This window comes from Mytilus trossulus, chromosome 7 (genome assembly GCF_036588685.1).
Source record: "Mytilus trossulus isolate FHL-02 chromosome 7, PNRI_Mtr1.1.1.hap1, whole genome shotgun sequence".
NCBI lineage: Eukaryota > Metazoa > Mollusca > Bivalvia > Mytilida > Mytilidae > Mytilus > Mytilus trossulus.
The window spans coordinates 50,333,125-50,355,457 of record NC_086379.1 but is presented as its reverse complement, the minus strand read 5'-3'; the positions used below and the strand labels follow the sequence as shown (position 1 = coordinate 50,355,457).

The following is a 22,333-nucleotide window of genomic DNA, read 5'->3' as shown; positions in this document are numbered from 1 at the left end:
GATCATACACCAACTGGTAAATATTAATCATCCATGTAATTTGCTCTATGGGATATTTGCAGAATTTCAAAGGAGGCAATTTCTTGGTAATTAACTCAAAAACATAAATGAACTAAAATTTAAAAAAAAAATTTGGATCAAAATGGCAACACAAATTAAGACACTATAGCATTTCAATAAACATGGTAGCAATATAAAGTTTTTACCTCGAAACACACATAGTTCTCTTGTTTAATTTAAAGTGGGCAAAATGTACATATTATAGCCAGCATAACTGGTGGAATAGGGTGCATATCTCGTTATACAAGGACATTTATTTTGTACTGGTCAAATAACCTGTATATGTAACACTTGAGCTTCTGCAGCAATAATGAAGTTTATTTGCATCTTATTTCTCACGAAAGAGTCTCAATGAAATAAAGAAAAAAACAAAGATTTCATTAGTCATTGAAAATGATAAAAGTACAAGGAAAAGTATAAAACCACACTAACCAAAAATATTTATCTCTTGAATATATTTGAATTTTTCAAGTAAATTTAACATAGTAAATTTATATTCCACTTATGATGTATAAGAAGACGACGCATAGTAATAGTAACCAAAATTCCTGTATACCTTGATGATCGAAAGTTAACGGCATAATAAATACCTTAGGTCAGTGGAATCTTTTTCATTGAGACGATTTTATAGAAACCTGTCTATTTCAGAATCTATTTGTTTCAATCGGCTTTTAAGATTTTTTGTGTCGGTTGTTCCTGAGATCACCCCTAGTTTTTGGTGGGGTTCGTGTTGTTTATTCTTTAGTTTTCCATGTTGTGTCATGTGTACTATTGTTTTTCTGTTTGTCTTTTTCATTTTTAGCCATGGCGTTGTCAGTTTGTTTTAGATTTACGAGTTTGACTGTCCCTTTGGTGTCTTTCGTCCCTCTTTTGTTCATGTTGTTAGTATGTTGATTTGATTGCATTCTTTGATATTGTTTACCATAGGCTAAGAAGAACATTGGTACCAATTAATAATGTATATAACAGATGACTTCATTGAGCTTTTGCTAGAATTAATTGCATACTGTCTAAAAGTTTCGCCATTCTACACTATTATTCATGCTCTTAACTTCCAGTAACTGCAAGTTCTTTCATATCTGTACTTTGTGCCTTTTGGGCTGTGGTGGATAAATACCATGTCACTTCCGGTCTGTGTTTTTGTAAGACGTATAGATCTGATAAGTTAAACTCAAAAACAAGTATTTGAAAGCCGGAACCGTTTGAAAAGCTATATAATCAAAAATGATCTAATATAATAGCCGAATCCTTCTAAAGCTAACTTTGCCTGAGGAAGTTGAAACCTTGGTTTCTTTATAATTTCAAAAAATATAAGCGGGCTTATATTGAAAGGTTTGTTATAAATTATATATGTACCGAAGTATAAATTATTATTTTCAGTATAAAAAACGTTTTCTCAATTGAATTGGTTCTTATTTTTTCATGTCGGGACCATTGACAGCCCACTATACATAATGAGTTTTTCTCATTGTTGAAAGTCGTACGATTACGTATAATTACATCCACTGCATTTGAAATTGGAGGATAATTGTCTCATTGACAATCATATTTAAAAATGTAACACATCTCCTTATTTTGATTTGATGCATGCATAGTAATTGTTTATTTTGAAAAAAAATGTATTTGATGATTTTTTATATTAAGATTTTATGAAATAGAGTATGAATACATTAGTTTATTTGAAATTAGAGGACATCAAACAAATTTTATCACGCTGGGGTGAGAAAGATGTCCATGTCCTAAACACCAGTTTGTTTCGTGTACAGAAAAAAACTGTCGACAGACAATGCGTTGTGACTGTTAACGAAGTCCAAAAATGCCTATATATTTGCTCGAAATACTCATATGGTCCAAACCGTAAATAAACAGACTAGTATATAAACATATAGCCTGGAAAAAGTACATCGTAATCTTTATAGCCGTATAGCATAAAATGTTGTCTTTTGACAAATTCCCCATTTCTATTCTCAATTTTATTTTATAAACAGCTTGTGACTAATACAGTACAAAAATTGAAACATTTGTGAATTAAACTTTACAAAAAACAGAGAAAAAAAACAAGATAATAATTTTGCGAGAAAAGTATCATTGAATGCAGTCGTATTTTGTGGTAGCTTTATCTTGTTTATCAAACTTTATCTAATACGAAAGGCTATTCTTAAATATTCGCCTATTACCTTTTACCAGAAATTATCTTTGGAAATAAAATGTTAAAAATGGAAACTGTACTAAATACCAGAATACAAAAAAGACATTAAACGTTTTAATGTTTCAATTTATGTCATCAATATCAAAGGAGTGTAAATACACAAATCATTTTTAGAGGTATGATAAACTATATTTACCATTAAAGAATCATATACGTTGTTAGAATAAAATAAATTGTATATTTTTGGCTACCAAAAAATAAGTTGAAACGACCGATGACTGCTGCCAAATGAAATGAGCGAAAAATTACTTCACTCTTTTCCCCCATTTATTTAAATTGGCTCTCTCGATAATTGATAGATATATCGCAAAAACGACGGTCTCCATTTTTGTTCACCTTGCATAAAAGGCTTTAAGTAGGTTTTCCATTTCAGATGTTGTCCGTCATCTGTCGTCGTAAGTTAACGTTTTACAAAAATATCTTTTTCATCGGAATATACTACAATATTCTAGTTTAAAATGTTGATGAGTGTCCATTATTAAAGATGCACATAAACACATGTGGACGACAGACTAGTTTTAATATACAATCAATGTCAGTATCTTTTGTGAATCGCTGGTACATTGTAAAGGTATTTTTTTTTACCGATCACGTTAAAAAAACTAAATATGTGGCTTTACTTCATAGCACGGATTTTACACATAGTCATTGTTTCGCATCACAGTGCGGAGCTATTAGTTTCAGGCTTCAGACCGTAATTAATGTCCTTCGTTCGTGGTCTAGGGATATTAACGAATGATTATATGGGGTATTTCTTCCGAAGTTTTCTGTTTACGGTTTTATTTGAATTGTTTAATGTTAAAGTGGTCCTATCAGTTGCAATTATATTGACATAAGTAAAACATGTGGAAAAAAATAATTTTGCAAGTGAAAGTAGTGATTTGGCCAACATGATAGCAGGGTAGAATGTAGCGTTCATCATGTATTCAAGATTCAAATCCTACCATTGGCAGGTTAATCGGGCTTTCAAAGGAAATACACTGATGGATTGACCTTTGACGAACATATTTTATTAGAATGATAAGGGTAAAAGCAGTTTAATTTATTTCATGTTTGAAGCGGTGCAAATGTATTAATTCAATTTGACTTTTACCAAAAATAAATTGAAGCAAAGGTGAAGATTGATTGTGGTCTGAGGTCTTCAGTCGACATACACATCATTTTGAATTATTAAGTTATCACATATAGATTATGATTGGTTGCATTATGATGAGACTGAGATACAACAAGAGCTATTGGCTTAAATTAGATAAAGAAATACAGACTTTTCTCGTGTCTGGATAAGACATCAAATGCCGGAAAGTTAATTATATGTATTTCAGTTCTGATCAACTTTCCTTTGTTTATGTTCGTTTTATTATTCATAAATTTCACAGACAGTTCAATATTGAAATATCAATTATCAATACGAGTTTATTTGCTTCGTTAGTCAGCACAATTCACGATTTACATTCCTATATATATATTCCTATACAATGTTTACAAAAATGCATCATCTGTATTTTGTAACTTCTGACAATCAAGGAACACCTCTTGAAAGGCAAAAATCGAGAGACTTGTCTATTTGTAATTGTTCAAATTTTTAACAAGTGATTTAAAAATGTTAAAAACATTGGCGTATAACGCACACTCCTAAAGTAAATCCATCCATTTTCTATCAATAAATATCTTCAAATACCATATTTTCAATACTTAATCAACAACCAAATGCACACATATCACCTTAATAATGAAATTAGGATAGAGCGAATCAGTTCAAAACTTTTTAGAAAGCTCAAACTTGTATTATTTATTAACTTCATTTACATTTTTCTAAATGTAACTGCTGTTTTGTTATTATGCGAATCTCTTGATAGAAATTTAGAGTTACTTCCCTTAAGCTTGTCCTTCAATGAACTTTGGTAAAAACAAGTTTAAATAAAACACGAAATAAAATATGAATTATTTCAGATAGAATGTATTTCAAGTATTTTTAAAATGTTTTTAGGGAATAATACAAAAATACATACATTGAAAATCATTAGAACGATCTAAACTACTTTTTAAACTGACATTTACACGACATTGCTTTGTATATTTATTATAGACGACGGTGCGTGGCCTGGGTATACTTTCCATCAAGGTATGAAACCACACATGTAGTAGAGTTTATAAAGTTACTATACACGGTTAGCTAGCTTATTCAAGGTTTTTTTTAAATATAAAGTTAAGTTTTGTCAATTTCAAGTCATCTAAGTGAGATAGTGTATCTTCAGGAAGATACTAGATATATAATAATTATATTGATCTTATCAGTCTATTTCAATATACTCCAAATTGGCAACGAAATGAACATTTAAAACGTCGATGAATATGTCCATAATAAAATCTTTAGAAACGAGACAAAAAATCCAGCTGAAAGATTTTCAAATCTCATATTGTGACTTAAAAACTCTGTCACATATCTCAATTCAGAAGAGACATCTAATCATTGAATAGATAACATATATACAGTTAAATCAACTATATTTTATCAGATATCTTCTAAATGTGATATTGACTTTTAAAACCGCTAAGCCAATACATGTTTAGATTCAATCACATATTTTCTTTTTTAAGAATACAATGGAGAGGTTGCTTTTTATTTCTGCAGTAAGCATATCAAGTGTGCTTGTTTTCTGCTATTGTGTTTCAGCGGACTGTAATACTGTAAGTGGACCATCTGGAATAACAGAATGTATTCTAATACCGCGATATAATAATATGTTTCAATGGGGTACGTGTGTGACCGATGTATATATGAAGGCAAAAACCAGTAACAAATGGCATTGCGAAGACAGAAGTGCTACATATTGCTATTACCAATGCATGGGGGAAGTCTATTACAAAGAATCTGGACCAGTCTCTCCTGACTGTTCATGTTCTGATGGTGAAAAGCATAACGAATCAAACCTTACACTTCCAGCAAAATGCTACAGTCCTTCAGGAACAGACTGCAAATGGTACAAGGACTGCTTAGAAAGAAAATATGAATGCAGTGAATCAAAAAATGACTATGCAATGACTTTCGCAACAAAGTTTTGTAACCTTTATTCAGAACACTATGAAAAATTTTCGACTGGGGGACAAAAATGGATCAATGCAGTACGCAAATGCCTTCAAGTAAAACTGGTGCCAATTGTACGTCCTTGGCGATCTTTGTCATGCAAACAAGTGAAAGAACTTGCATTTGATTCGCATGTGCCATGCTATGTGCAGCCGAACGACATGGTACCTGGGGTGTCTATTTGTAATCTCGATCCTTCGGATTTATTCTCTGTGTTTTGGACTGTAAAGTCAAGCCTTGCTATGTCAGTTGATTCTTCGCTTGAAACTATCAAAGGATTTTGGAAGACTATCAAACAATGCGCATTTTTCCAAAGTTACAGCTTCGATGGTGATATTCGTAATATACAAATGGAAGTTGAACACGAAGGATTTCAAGTGATCAGAAGACGTCGTTCTGTTCCTAAAGATTCGAATAAATTGTCCAATGATATAGTCGATCATATAGCTAAACATCTTAACTGGGACAATAAAGGGATAGTTTGGTTTTCGTATGAGAATAACTCAACAAATGACGCACCTAAGAATATGCTTATAGATATTTTTCTGGCAGATCGGAGAACATACGATTTAAACGCAGAAAATGCCACAAAATCTGATTTGAATGCCACTGTTGCTGACTTCCAAACAAAGGTTCAAAATGGTGATTTGTTCGTTGAAACGAAAGGCGTATCCTTTAAAGTAATTTCATCTCAAGGATGTTCAGATGCAAATTGTGATGTCATATCGTTTAATGTAACAGCAAACCCTTTTGTGACAGGTAATTCAACATTTATGTGAAATATATTTGCTATCGTTTGCCTCAGTACATTTACATACATTTGTATATCAATAACACATATTAATGGTAGGCTGACAGAGCAGATTGATCCCCCAAAAAAATATTGTCGACCGCGGCTATGTATTATTTGCTTTCTAATACTGAATATATATTATTTGCTTTCTTATACTGAATGTTCGATCCATACTGTTTGTTAAACGTTTCAGTAAGGGAATAGAGTTTTTGACATTGATTAGAGTAAATTATCTCCCTCGTATTAACCAATCAAAATCACGCAGTATAATAAAGTAGAATATCACAATTACTATACAAACACCTGTGCAACCATTTTTTTTAAAAGTCACTTAGATTTATTTGTCCTTTTCATGAGTGCATATTGGAACCACATTACATTTACATTCCAGTGCCCGAAAAAAAAGCGAGCTACACCAAAATCTTTTTTCTCTTATTTTACCTATCCCAAGTTGTAGATTATGCCCACATTTCTACCCATCTATGTTTTTGTTATTATTATCAATATCACTACCTAAAAAGATAACGTCAAAAATCAAATTTGACATTCTACTAATATAGAGTTAAAATAAACAATGAACGTAAGATAAAAACTGTTGTCACAGCATGTTTTGTAACATCTAAGCTGTTTTAAGTTGTAAGATAAGTTTTCGAAAATGTTTCAAGCTACCATAATTATTTTTCTCAACTTTATTGTGAACTTAAAGCACCTCGCAACATGATTTATATTGGTCTTATGATTATCATTAAAGTTACAACATCACATGCAAAAGCAAAAAATGATAAGGCTGCTGTTAACGATCACAATCGACTACGAGATTAAAACGTAAACCGAAACACAGTCTACCAAGACAGTATTAACCAAGTCGAAAATTAAAGTAAAAGGACACATGGCGATAACTATGCCTCCCTGATCTCTCAATTTTCATAATCCCAAAATAAACCTCATATCTCTCCATAAACAAAAAAGGCGAAAAGTGTATCAACATTTCCTTTGATTTTATTCATATCGCCTACATTTTAAGCTATTAACTGTATGCATAATATCATGACAAATTAGAAATCAGGAAGATCTAACCAACTCCCTCGGTCCTCTTTCGTTTTTAATTTAGATAATAAGTCAATCGAAAATGCCTTTTTTTGGCTTTCCATACATGTTTCTATGGATATTTTAAAATCTGACAAAAAATGCCATTTTTATTTGTGCTTTGAAATATCTAGATATAAGACGATATCGTATGAGTGCCAATGAGACTACTCTTCAACCAAGTCGTCATAATGTGTTTAATGTACATCTTTGAGTATATCTTATGGCGAAATTACGATAACTTGAATTGGTCATCAAAAGATTTCCTACATCTCCCTTTCTTCATCTTTTATATATTTCTATCATGCTTTAATTGTCATCGAATCTATTGAGTTTCTCATATTCAGCTAAAGGAATATTGAATAACGAACTGGCTGCTAAATTCAAGTACATGTCATTGAAGTATATAAAACATGTTTTTATTTGACAGTCAACTATTAAAATCAAAGGAAATACGCATTGGCTAGCTTTTATGAGACAGTGGTTATCCTTTAATTACATGGTTGATGCCCCACTTCTACATGCAAGTCCAAAATCTAAATAACGCTACAATAGGGGATCAGTACTGTGTGCACTATGGTAAATGTTTGTATTTTTATCTTTCGTTCATACATCGTTGTCAATATGATAGCATTTTATGAGACAAGACATGCAAGTTAGAGGTTTAGCTAGCATTATATACCATATAAGGGTCCTGACATTAAGATTTTTTTTTCTCGGAGTTCAGTGTTTTTGTTATTTCTTTTTTTTTCATATGCCAAATAATTATATCAATAAGGTAGAATATTGTATTCTATGTCATTCATAAACTCAGATTTACATGAAAAACTGACATCAGTAGATTACAATGAGAAGACGACACAAAGTGCAACGCCAAGTTCAACGAAGTTTACATCGAATGGAAATGAGAGGAAAAGTACAGAATCTGAAAGTCACTTAAATTATAGTATAACATCAGCCCAAAGAGAAACCACAGACGCATTTGTATCTTCTAAGTCAAATATGGATGCGTCAACAAGAGGTAAATCAAAAATATTGTTAAACTTATAAATGAAAGGGTCATTAGCTACACATTAGACAAAACAATTGAAACATATATGTTTTGGTTTGAAACATTCATCATAGCGGAATATAGATATACTTTTTCGATCTTAGCTGTTGCTTTAGTTCAATATCGACAAAAAAGGTAAACTGAACATCCTTAACGCGGCAATACACCATGGTTAAGAAAAAAGTTAAAACACCTTTTAAACATATAATTTCCATTCGAAATACGAATTACAGTATATTACATAGTTGTAAAAGTGTTAATAATATATTATCAATAAACATTAGAACATTTGGTAATGGTCGAGATCCAGTTTTCCATGTTAAAAGCATAAAAATAATATGGCTAAAAAGGGCCCTATAAAATATTTCAAACTTATCTTTTTTTCAAAATACATATTATAGCTTTAAAACTTGATAAAATAGTTTAAATGTTATAATGAATAAAATATTACCATTAGGGATGGGGTTTAATTTTCCATGGTAGGGTGTAAACAAACATATTTCCAGCAATGTTTTTCACTTATGATACGTATCCTAGTAATATAATAGTTCGTCCGAGTATTCTAACTGCTTTCATAAATGAATTATATTAATATAAGATTTTTGACCAGAGGTAGGGGGTATAAATACCATGGATGAAACAAATTGTTATGAAATCATTAGAAACTTTTGTTTTCTGTTGAAGATATCTATTGCAGCATTATAATTATTTGAAGTGGTGTAAATACTATCATAAAACTAAATAATAATGTTGGTTTTTTTTTTAAATTATTATAATCTATTTTATCAGTATGTAATTTTTAAGGAAGAATATATTTTTCTCAAATAAATGTTTGCATATGCCAAATAAGCATGTCGATACAAAATGTGTAATAATGTATTTTGTAACTTTTATGAACCAAGATGTTCATGGCAAACTGACATCAACAAGTTACAAAGAGCAGACGACACAAAGTGCAACTTCAAGATTTAGTTCAACGACATTGACACCAAACGGGAATGAGAAGAAAGGTACATACATGATCAGCCAGTTACTTAAAGTATAGTACAAACTCATACTTATCTGTTTTTTTCGAAGCCAATGCATCGACAACAGTTAAATCTAAAACATCGGTTTTGTTAATGAAAGGGATATCAGGTACTAATAGGCAGGTGGGGAAATCACGATTATTTAAGCCGAATGAAAAATACGATTGTTTACTCACTTGGTTGTGCTAGCTAATATTGTATACAACAACCTTAATATTGTTTACTCACTTGGTTGTGCTAGCTAATATCGTATACAACAACCTTTATATAGTTTTTGACGATAACATTATTATTGCCTCTTTAAATTGTTGATGAAAGACATCTACATACAAGTTTTACTATCAGGCCTTGCGGTCATAAAACTTACAATCACGATTTTTGTACTCACAAATTAACCAATCAAAATACTGGATTTTGTGTTTCGAGCACTTATTTTGTACTAAGAGTACTGAGTAAAGTTTTATGATCAAGAGCCCAGGCCTTGAAGGCATAAAACTTTGCTCAGTGCTCTGAGCACACAAATCATGCTCGAAACATGAAATCCAGCAATTTGATTGGTTGATTTTCGAGTCTGAGTACAAAAATCATGCTAGAAAGTTTTATGACCGTGAGGCCAGGAGTCTGGACCGTTTTGGGTTTGTCAGTTCTCATATATATATAGTTTATCAGAACTAACATGATTCATACAAATGAACGGTTTGATGTTTATAAAACCTGTTTCTTATAGCTATTAAAACCCAAAAGATTCATACAAATGAACCGTTCAGTGTGCACACAAAGCTAGGTCAGCCGGAACTTTAAGTCTTAGCCGCTTATAAGAAATCCTGTTAAACTTTTAGAAATTATAATGAAGTTGCAGTTTCAGTAGGGCAATTAACCTAATCAAATCGAGACTTATAACATTATAAAAAATTAAGGACATGCCATAAAGAATGGATTTGCTATATTTTATGTTTCTACATTAAATATGAGGGTTATCGTTTAGCAATGTCCAATTTAGGGGTCTGATTAATTCCATCTCTCGGTGCGGGATGTTTTCATTACATTGATGACCGATTAGTAAACTTGTGCTGCTATATGCTCTTTGGTCGGGTTTTCTCTCTTTGTCAAATTCCTCGTTTCAATTCACCATTCTTTGACAATAAACTAGTTTTAATTTGTTGCTCATTGATTTAAATGGAATGTGCATTAACTATGGAGCAAGGTTTTTATGCTAAGCTTTGCATAATAATAACAAAACAAAAAGTTGAAACTAACTACCAAATTTTGATTGTAAACAGAATTCGGAAGTATAAAATAAGCAACTAGGAACAAAGAAACTTGTAAGCGCATGTGATTGTCTTTGATATAATACAAAATATCTTGTAACACACTGTCAAATGTTCTCGGAAATGTCACATTCGCCAGTTTAAAAACAACAATATGGTAAAATGAAAAACGTTTTGCTTAATTTGTTACACTTTCGATGGTAATGTTTGAAATATACAAATGACAGTTGAACACAAAGGGTTTGAACTAATCAGAAGTCGTCGTTCTGTTACTGAAAAATCATCAAGATTCTCAACTGACATAGTTGATCATATGGCTAAACATCTGAACTGGGACAAGAATGGCATATTGTGGTTTTCTTATAATGATAACTCTACCAGTGTCGAATCTAATGAATTGGTTATACATATTTTCCTGGCATATCGTAAAACATATGATTTAAATGCAAAGAAAAAAACTGTTTTAAAATCTGATTTGAATGCCACGGTTGCTGACTTTCAAACAAAGGTTCAAACTGGCGATTTGTTGGGGAACATAAAAGACGCGTCATTCAAAGTCATTTCGTCTCAAGGCTATTCAGATGCGAACTGTGATGTCAGATCGTTTAATGTAACTGTAAATCCTTTAGTGGAATGTAATTAAACATCGTACACAAATATATTACAACCATTTACTTTATGTACGATTTAAATTTGCAAACACCTTTTAAAACCATTTCAGCATATTTTTCTTCTTCTAAATTTGTAAACTGTAAAAAAGACGATGTGGTATGATTGCCAATGAGACAAATTCCCACAAAAAGACACAAACATTGACAACTATAGGTCACCGTACGGCCTTCAACAATGAGCAAAGCCCATAACGCATTGTCAGATATATAAGGCCCCGATAAGACAATGTAAAACAAATCAAACGAGAAAACTTATTTATGTAAAAAATGAACGAAAAACAAATGTGTAACACATAAACAAACGACAACCACTGAATTGCAGGCTCCTGACTTGGGACAGTCATACACATAAATAATGTGGGTTAAATGTGGCAGTTTTAGAAAGGTTTGTTATAAAACGTGTGAGTACTGATCAGGAGTACTAACCACTGACAGATGATATTCCCAGTAATTGTGATGAAAATAAGGAGATGTGATAAAATTGCCAATAAGATAATTTTCCACTTGAATTCCAACGAAAAGGATGTTAGCAAACATATACAACCGTAGGGCCTTCAATGTTAAGATAAATCCGTTGTGTATAGTCGACTGTGTGAATGAAAAAAAATTCACGTGGAGCTACTAGTATTCGATATTGTACGCGGGGAAACAATCAATAATATGTGTTATAAAAATTTCCATCATCTCTCCTTTCCCCCTCCCTCCCCAACAACCTACTTAATATTTGGCTCATACTAATCAGTTTATACAATTTAAACTTAAATATTCAAATTTGAATTAAAAGAAGTTTTTATTTCGATACTCATTACAATGATATTAATAATATTTTTTATGTGTTTCTTACAGAAACATCTGCCCATATTCCAGTCAAGACGAACAACAAGTTATATATCATCTTAGGAATGAGTTCTCTTGCTTTGCTGGTTCTTGTGACACTTATTTCTGCCATATTTTGCTCTCACTGGAAACATGGCTTTGGTAAAACTTTCAAATAAAGTGAATATCTCATTGTATAGTATTAGAAAGCAAAATTACAAAATGATGCATTAATATATTGGATTTTTTTTTTTTTATAATTGATATGCTTAATAGTTTTTCATGGATTCAGTTTGAAGTTTCAGTGTTTTCATCATAATGTATAACAATATAGTTCTATGATCTACATTATTTTTATTTGTTTTATCCAACAATAATATTGCACTCATTGTTAAAACATTGCTTCCTCTGAATTGCCATATCATTAATATTTGCGGCCGGAAGACCATAGCATATTCAGAAAGATAATTATGTGTCATTATGTTAAAAATAAAATTGAGAATGGAAATGGGGAATGTGTCAAAGAGACAACAACCCGACCAAATAAAAAAACAACAGCAGAAGGTCACCAACAGGTCTTCAATGTAGCAAGAAATTCCCGCACTCGGAGGCGTCCTTCAGCTGGCCCCTAAACAAATATATACTAGTTCAGTAATAATGAACGCCATACTAATTTCCAAATTGTACACAAGAAACTTATATCAAAATAATACAAGACTAACAAAGGCCGGAGGCTCCTGACTTGGGACAGGCGCAAAAATGCGGCGGGGTTAAACATGTTTGTGAGATCTCAACCTTCCCCCTATACCTCTAACCAATGTAGAAAAGTAAATGCATAACAATACACACATTAAAATTCAGTTCAAGAGAAGTCCGAGTGTGATGTCAGAAGATGTAACCAAAGAAAATAAACAAAATGACAATAATACACAAATAACAACAGACTACTAGCAGTTAACTGACATGCCAGCTCCAGACTTCAATTAAACTGACTGAAAGATTATGATTTCATCATATGAACATCAGGCACAATCCTTCCCGTTAGGGGTTTAGTATCATACCATCATAACATATATGAGAAGAACATAACCCGTGTCATGCCAACAACTGTTTTTAGAATAAATGTGTTTAGTTCCGACGCCAAGACCTTATCAGTGACTCAATATTAACGCCAAAATATGCAATCTTTAATGACTTGACAACAGTATCGTAATTATATCCCTTCTTAATAAGTCTATTCAAAGGTTTTGTAAGTTTCTGTTGTTTGTAAACTATTCTTTTTTTTTCAATTTTATTTCACTAAAGATATGCTATTATTCTATATAAATACATGTTATAATTAAATCACTGGGGTAAAATTTTGACATAACCGTTACCTTAATCATCCAATTAATCTCGTTGGGTGATAAACGGTAATACATGTATATCATCAATTTACCCGTAAAGTAAACAATATCCTATTATGAATAATACATTTTTTTTATAAACACATTCGCAATTAGGATTCAGAAACAAACAATAATTGATCATAATAATCAGTTCCCTTGTTAAGGAATAGATTGATTAACACAATGGTTGTTGTACTATTTTATCACGCACTGTTTAATATCAATCATAACGAAAGACATGACTTTTGAACACCGGTATACAATTGTTGCCTTCATTTGTCTCCAAATTACATGTTCAAACTAGCATATGGTTTTTTGAGCCATCCTTTCTTCATCAAAAATATATTGACATGAACCATAAGATTAAGAAATATTGAAAGAAGGGCGAAATATAACAGAGGGACAGTTAAACTCATAGATCGAAAATAAACTGACAACGCCTGGCTAAAATTGAATGAAGCAAAGAGACAAACAATAGAACACATGCCACACCATAGAAAACTAAAGAATAAGCAACACAAACCCCACCAAAAACTAGGGGTGATCTCAGGTGCTACGATAGGGTAAGTAGATCCTGCTCCACATCTGGCACCCGTCGTGCTGCTTATGTTATAACATATTCGTTAAAAAGTATAATTCGGTAGGTCACATTCATGAAGGGAAGGGGATTGTAGTTACGAAGTAAGAAACATATCCGATATCATTTGTAAAACGGTTATTCCATAACGTTCAACCAACTCGTGAGGGCGTCCGTAAAATTTACGAAGGGATGGTTTCAACTTCACTATTTGGAAATCTTGGTTTAATAGCTTCCTTGTGAACAGCAACCCTCTGTCAAGAAAATCATGATAGGAAATGCAAGCACGGAAATATCGTATCAATTAGGATGCAGTTGCTACTGGAATATTGATACTTAGAAATGGAAAGTTTACAATTTGAAAGCTGAAATCTCTTTTGTCGTAAAGTTTTGTTTTCAAGATTTCTAGATGTGAGTCAGAATAGTTAAGGGCGACTTAACTATATCTGTTGTATCCTTTATCTTTAGTCCGATGAGATAGATGCGTCTAACAGTCACCAAATTCTGAATTATTTAGTGAAAGAACGTCATCTATATAGCGAAAATCGTTACCTGTTGTCCATGTACATTCTGTTCTTTTGTTGTACTAATACAACATTGTCTACAATATGTGAAAAGTTAAGCGCTCACTTTCGTTTAAAAGATATACAAACTGAAAAACTTTGGAAAGTCAAACATATGAAACGGTTGAGATGTTAAATTTTGATAATTCGCTCTCTTTCATTATTTGCATATATTAAAAGTATTTACATAAAAACGAAAAAAAATGTTTTATATACGCTGATTTTATCAAAGCATATTTCCTTCCTTAAGTTTTGTGTTGAATTTATTTATCAGCAGTTGATACCAAATTGTCGTGTAACGTTTACTTGTTTTTTTTTACATTCATCTTGTTTTATTACGCTCTCCACATACCCCCCACCCCCAAGAAAAAAGCAAATTCTTCTGAAATCTTATATCTATACAGTAAGGCAGTGTCTGCGCGTACCCGCATGCGGGTACGAATAGTCAAATTGCCATTCTAGGCTGCGCGTACCCACATCCGGTTTGATAATAAAATGCCATCAGATCGGGAATGTGAAATATCTGGGGGGGGGGGGCACTTCCTATGTAATCACTGGTAGGGATGAGCCGCTGGAAAAGGTCACTATTTCATGCTTCATGATATATGAAAAGGGTGAGAAATTCAGATTATATATATCAATAGGTTGATATCATCACTTGCTGGATCAGAGGCGAATTTAAGGGGGGGGCCCGGGCCCCCCTTTTTGGGAAAAAAATTGTTTGCTTATGTAGGGAATCACTGAAGCGTGACTGGAGCGGACCCCTCTTAGGTCAGTCAGTGGGCCCCCACTTATGAAAATTTCTAGATCCGCCATTGTGGATATATATTATAAGTATCTGAAACTAATCAAATTTTCGTATTTATTTTTGATACGGTTAAACCTCAGTCGTAAATGCATCAGGCTACAGCTATTTGTCAAACCAATTAAACTCTATTTATTCAATGTGGTTTTTCAACTGAGGTTAGAAATAGATGCCATAAATCCAATAATTTTGACATTTCCAACTTATTAACATTGAAAGGTTTGCATACATGAAACATTTGAAGAAATTCCACAGCATCCTTCAGGAGGGAACGACAAATAATTTTTTAATTAATGTAAACTCAGTAAATAAAGGCAACAGTAGTATACCGCTGTTCAAAACTCATAAATCCATGGACAAAAAACAAAATCGGGGCAACAAACCAAAACCGAGGGAAACGCATTAAATATAAGAGGAGAACAACGACACAACACCGAAACGCAACAGCACACAGAAACGGACAATACACCACGAGAATAACAAATATAACATCAAAACCAAATACATGAATATGGGATAGACAAGTACCGTGCCACGTCTTATCTCAAAAATAAGAGAAACGACTCAACGTTAGAATGCAACACACACACACACAGAAACGAACAATATTATAACAATGGCCATCTTCCTGACTTGGTACAGGACACTTTTAAAGGGGAATAAAAGTGGTGGGTTGAACCTGGTTTTAAGGCATGCCAAACCTCGCACTTTAATGGCACAGTTAAATATAACATTGAAATGAAAACAAAATATTACAGGATTACAATACAAATAAAAAGCAGAACATATTAGACAAAGAAAAGCATGATTAATAGATAACAAAAAGCATCAGGTTTAAAATTCAATACGCCAAAAACGCGTCTAGTCCACACGAGACTCACCAGTGACGAAAAAATACAAAATTGTACAGCACTGAAGATCAAAAGTTGAAAAGGTTTTGCCAAATACGGCATTGTTTGTATGCCCAGGATAAGAACATTCATATTATATAAAACAATTCACACTATTGCAAACAGTAAATTTTAACAAATGAATATGAAAGAGATATACATAATGAAACTGAAGTAAAAACTAATTACAGAAAACTAAACCCGAATACATAACGCCCAGATATACAAGATCGAAAGTGAAAAACGTACAAAGTTGTACAGCACTGAAGATCAAAAGTTGAAAATGTTTTGCTAAATACGGCATTGTATTATGCCCGGTAAAAGTGATACTATGTGAAATGTTACTACATTTATCTGATAAAACAATATTTATTGTCTTTTGTCAAATTGAAATTTCTTCATAATAAAAGGGGCAAATAGAGGAGTGAAGAATTTATTAGGAAAGCAAGGTGTAATTATTCCGACTGCGTTGCATCTAAACAAAAACGTAAAATGAGCGGGACCAGAAAATTTTTGTAAACTCTAATATACAAGATGAAAAATATCCAAATATATCTAAAGGTCTGTTTTTTGTTCATTAATATATGGCAAGGTATATATTTTTGATAAACGAAATATATGAAAAGGGTGGGGTACTTCATGTCTCAGCTGCTCACCCCTACCAAAAAAAGTTTGAAGTGTTTTATTCTAATGGGAGAAAGGAGAACGGGATAGGAGAAAGGAGAAGAGGGGTGAGAGAAGGGAGAAAAAATAAAAATTTCTCCTTTTAAAAAACTATCTAATATTTAAAATATTAAAAAAAAATCTCAAAAGGAGATGTTTTATTCTAATGGGAGAAAGGAGAACGGGGGTAGGAGAAAGGAGAACGGGGGTAGGAGAAAGGAGAAGAGGGGTGGGAGAAGGGAGAAGGGTACCCCCTTTCCTCCCCCTCAATGACCCTTTTTTTCTTTTACAGGGACTGTACAGTTTCATTTTCCATCATTGTGCAATTAATTTTGCAATGTTTATTATGATATTATGTATCATTATTCAAACATTTTAATAAATACAATTTGAAAATATTATTTTTCATACTCTTCACTCGTTCTTTACGAAATTCCCATATTATCGATAAATCAAAAAGATTTTATTGAATGCTGTATTCTATGCAAGATCATCGTGTTTCAATAAATTGAAATATAAAAACTATATATTTCACGTTTCATTCCCGATCTGATGGCATTTGAGTAGAAACCCGGATGTGGGTACGCGCAGCCTAGAATGGCAATTTGACTATTCGTACCCGCATGCGGGTACGCGCAGACACTGCCATACAGTTAAGGTATGTGTAATTCAAAACAAAACGTAGGTAATCATCGATTACAAAGTTCGTCTTATTACAAATTTGACTTGATAAAACTAAAAGTTGAAGGTTTACTAGTACTGATAATGAAATATTTGCTCGACTTTAAAATGTATATGATAATACATTGTATGTCACTTATTATCTGGAAAAACTTCCTTAAATTGACAAATAAATAAATTATGTAATGTAGTCAGAGTAGTTTTTTTTTTAAATGATTCAACTCTTAAAACGTTCACGCCTGAGAACATTTTTGAAAACGGACTGCTTATGGTCACCAATCATCATATACACAATATTTTCTCATGATATTCATCCAATTTTAACATGTTTTTCTTTTACATTTGGCAATCATACCACGTCTCATAAAATTGGCTTAACTTATATATGTTTTTTTTTGTTCACACATCGTTGTCAAAAAAATGGAATTTGATGCGACTGTCATACAAGTTAGAGTTTAAGCGCTATAACACCAGATTCAATCCACCATTTTCTACATTTGAGAATGCCTGTACCAAGTCATGAATCAATTGATTTTTACATTTGATTATGGACATTCCTTTTTTTAATTTTACACGGAGTTCAGTATATTTGTTATTTTACTTTTAACCAATTTTGAAAGTGATTTCATGAAGTATTTGGAATACTAAGCAACACATCTTGTTTGATAAAACACTTTTATAAATTTTCATAACGGATCAAATCCTGATTCGTATTTTATAATGACAAACCAGTCTGAAAGTCTGATGAAGGCAACATCCAAGTTTATATTAATAAAACTGATTATTTGTGACACAATCGTTTTCAAACATAATTTGCAATATACTTACGTTTTGAAGAGGTTATGTAAAAAGCAGAAACACATTTACTGGGTTGCAGGGGAGACTGGGTTGAATAAATATACCATTGATGTTGTCTTAACAACAATATAATTGCTTTTTATACTACTAGATTTAAAAATCTTGCGTCAAACATTTTCTTCGTTTTATATAGTTCTTTCATTTATCAGTTTTGTGAAAGATCAGCCGAACAATTTTCTATTCCTTGATTTCATAAAAGATTCCACAAAAGAAAGCGGTTATTGGTCTTGCAAATGTACAAGAAATACTTGAATGTTAATTGTGAAAATGCCGGTACACCTTTACATCAATCTTTCGAAGAACATACTTTGGCAGGATATCAGCAAGTGTATGACGAGGTTAGTAGTATGTCTATAAGACTACATATACACAAGTTATAAGAATGATAACAACGGGGATTGACACTTTTTATACTCTCACGATGTATCGAGTTGCCCGCCAATTTCAACACAAACGTCACAGTGTGTTTTTACTTTTGAAGCATAAATTGTAATGAAGAACGGCAGAACTATACATCCCTTGTATTGAATATAGTTACGATATAATGTATAGATTAATCGTTACATGTATATAGGTAAATGAATACAAAATAAAAACAAGAATGCATGACACCAATTATTCTCTTGGTTGAGTTTACTGGTACTTGTAATTACGGTTATCAACAGTTTTATGTGTTAGCAAGGCGTGAATGGTTTTACTTAGCAATTCAATGTGATACCAGGCAACTCATTGTAGATGTTGGATATACACAATAATAGAGGAACCCAATATAATCAGTCTTATGTTTAAAAATAAAAAATATACGGAAAAAAAGCAAGCTCTAAAATTAATTACAGTGAAAGTTTAAGGTCTCATTTTGGCAGTATAGGACATAATTCTTATGGCAATATAACCACTTACAGAATTATATCGCTTAATAATGTTTTGCACACACATCATTGAAAGGGTTTCAAATTGAGGTCTTTTCTGTGCAATATCTTGTCATAGTTATGGTTATATTTATAAATTTACTGTTTACAAACTTTTGAATTTTTTGAAATACTAAGGATTTTCTACCTCAGGCATAGATTACCTAAGCTGTATTTGGCAAAACTTTTAGGAATTTTGGTCCTAAATGCTCTTTAACTTCGTACTTTATTTGGCCTTTTTAACTGTTTTGGATTCGAGCGTCACTGATGAGTCTTTTGTAAACGAAACGCGCGTCTGGCGTATATACCAAATTTAGTCCTGATATCTATGATGAGTTTATTTGGTCCTGGTAGAGGATACAGAGATAACATTGTTTTAACCAATCATATGTTGATTTTACATAATTGACAAACTCAATTGCTGTGAAACAAGCAAAACCGTATTGGTCTACACTTCGTCGATTAAGAATTGATTTATCCACACACCTCAAATTCATAAAAAATGCCTCACTTATAGTTTTGATAGTACTTATATTAGTGTGCACACTCATGCATATCTATATTTTCTCATAGAATGAACAAATTGTATACAGCTATCTTGAGTACTTAAAGTGGGAAGAGTTTAACAGAACCCGTAGTGACTTTCCGCCTGCTAGACCTTTGAAACTTCATATCGCTGATATCAAGCAGTCAAAGATTTACAAGCTTCTCAAAAGATTCCCCAAAGGGGGGAATATGCATTTGCATCATAGTAAGTTATGTCTACATACTTTTGTTACATTTATAACGATTTTGTTAGGTTTTTCTGTTTAAAGAATATGTAAGTAATGAACTTATACAACTGAATATTTAACATAAGATATATACACACAGAGACAAATATCATAAATCATGCTCGGCACACGGGTTGTTTGAAAATTATATGAAATTAACGTAATAAGATGTGTATATAGTTTTAATATAAAGAAATACCATCAACAAGTACTTTCTGATAATTTCATTAAATTAATTCAATATCAACCATTCTATATCATGAGTACCGTTAGAAAATATATAGTAAAGACTTTTGATATTCAGAACAGTGCACATATTTGATGAGATATGATTTGTACTCTCTGAAAGCATAAATATTCATAAAACTAACCAATATCATTTCCTCTGTAAAATATTTTGTACCCCTTCGGAATATACAAGTACTGTCAAACTTGTCAAATAACAGTCGTGTACCAGTCGACTGATATGTATGAAAACTCCTAATATGTAAAGAATGTAAAGAATTAATCTCCAAATATGTTTGATTATTTACAGATCATGTTGTGAGTAAGTCGACGATGCTTGATCTAATTTTTGCAAGCCCTTTGTATGACAATCTGTACGTAAAGATCGAGATACAAAATATGCTTCAAAAAATGGAAAACACTTTATTGACAATGATTACGGAGAGCTAGAATTGAAAATGGTCGAGCAAGTTATTAAAAAATTTAAAGGAAGCCATCCCAATTTTATCGGGTATAAAAGAATAGTTAACTCCTATCGTGGCGGGAAAATAAATTATGTTGGACAAGACGTACAAAAGGCCTTGAGATTGTATGAAAAATATCCAAACTTGGTGTCAGGGTTTGATCTTGTGTCTGAGGAAGACAGGGGCTATTCTCTTTTGTTTTTCCTTGAAGACTTTTCCAAGTTAACAGTTCAGAACTTAACGTTGCCATACTTTTTTCACGATGGGGAATCAAACTGGCCAGACGATCTTATGATATCGCTTCGTGATGACGATCCTGTCCCGACAATGGGCAATCTATACGATGCAATCCTTCTCGGTGCGAAAAGAGTTGGTCACGGAATAGGATATGTGAAACATCCCTATCTCATGGAAGTGCTTAAAAAGAATAAAATTGCAGTAGAGGTCAATCCAATTAGCAACAAAATGTTGGGATACGTTGTAGATCAGCGCCATCATCCAGCTATCACCTATCTTAGGTATGGAATACCTATTATATTAGGTTCAGACGATCCGGGTACTTTTGGATATGACGAATTCACAGTCGATTGGTATGAGGCTTTTATGAGTTGGGGACTTACTCTGGCCGATCTCCGACATCTAGCTCTTAATTCGCTACAGTATAGTTCACTTTCAAGTTCTGAGAAAATCGCAGCAATACAAAAATGGAATAAATTATATAATGAATTTATCATCAACACAAAAGGAAGTGCTTGTTCGAAATCGTTTCAAAACTCAGTGCCACAAGTTTTCAGATTTTTTCCACAAGAAGGTCACGTGACAGGGGGAACAAACATCCAGGTTTTTGGAAGACATTTTCAAGTTGCAATATGCCAAAAAATAATTTGTCAATTTGGTAATATTACAACAACAGGAAGATATGTATACAACAACAGAATCATTTGCAAATCTCCTAATCAGCCTCAAACAACCAATGGGATAACTACTAACCATGTACCATTTAGCGTTTCGCTTGATGGAGGCCATACTTTCCTGTCGAAGACTTTTACCTTCTCTTATCTACAACGTCACCATGTGTCAATTACAGATCACGGTATTGGAAAATGATCGAACCTTCGAGCTTTTAACATTCAAAAGTGATATTCGATTTGATTTCGCTTGATTTCATTTGTTTTCGGTTTTAACTTAAGATAAAATAAATAAATGATTAAATAATCTAAAGCATTCATGTTTTCTCTACATCTTTTTTTCCTGATTTGATGAAAGGCGGATGATTTCAAGGTCACATCAAAAAGTGGGAGAGAAATGAAAGGTGACATTAGGCAAAAAAAAGGTATAGAAAAAACAACATGAAAACTGAAAAATGCATAATGCGAACCCAACCCAAAAAATAGGATGATCCCAGCTGTACCTTAAGGGTAGGTATAAAGTAAAAAATAGAATTTACAGCTTCCAGTATTGACATTCAAAA

At 32.5% G+C, this 22,333-nt stretch overlaps 1 pseudogene; it reads left to right on the top strand.

Annotated features, from left to right (window-relative positions):
* Nucleotides 1-5,116: 5,116 nt before the first annotated feature.
* Nucleotides 5,117-21,969, top strand: LOC134726492 (uncharacterized; annotated as a pseudogene).
* Nucleotides 21,970-22,333: the final 364 nt, after the last annotated feature.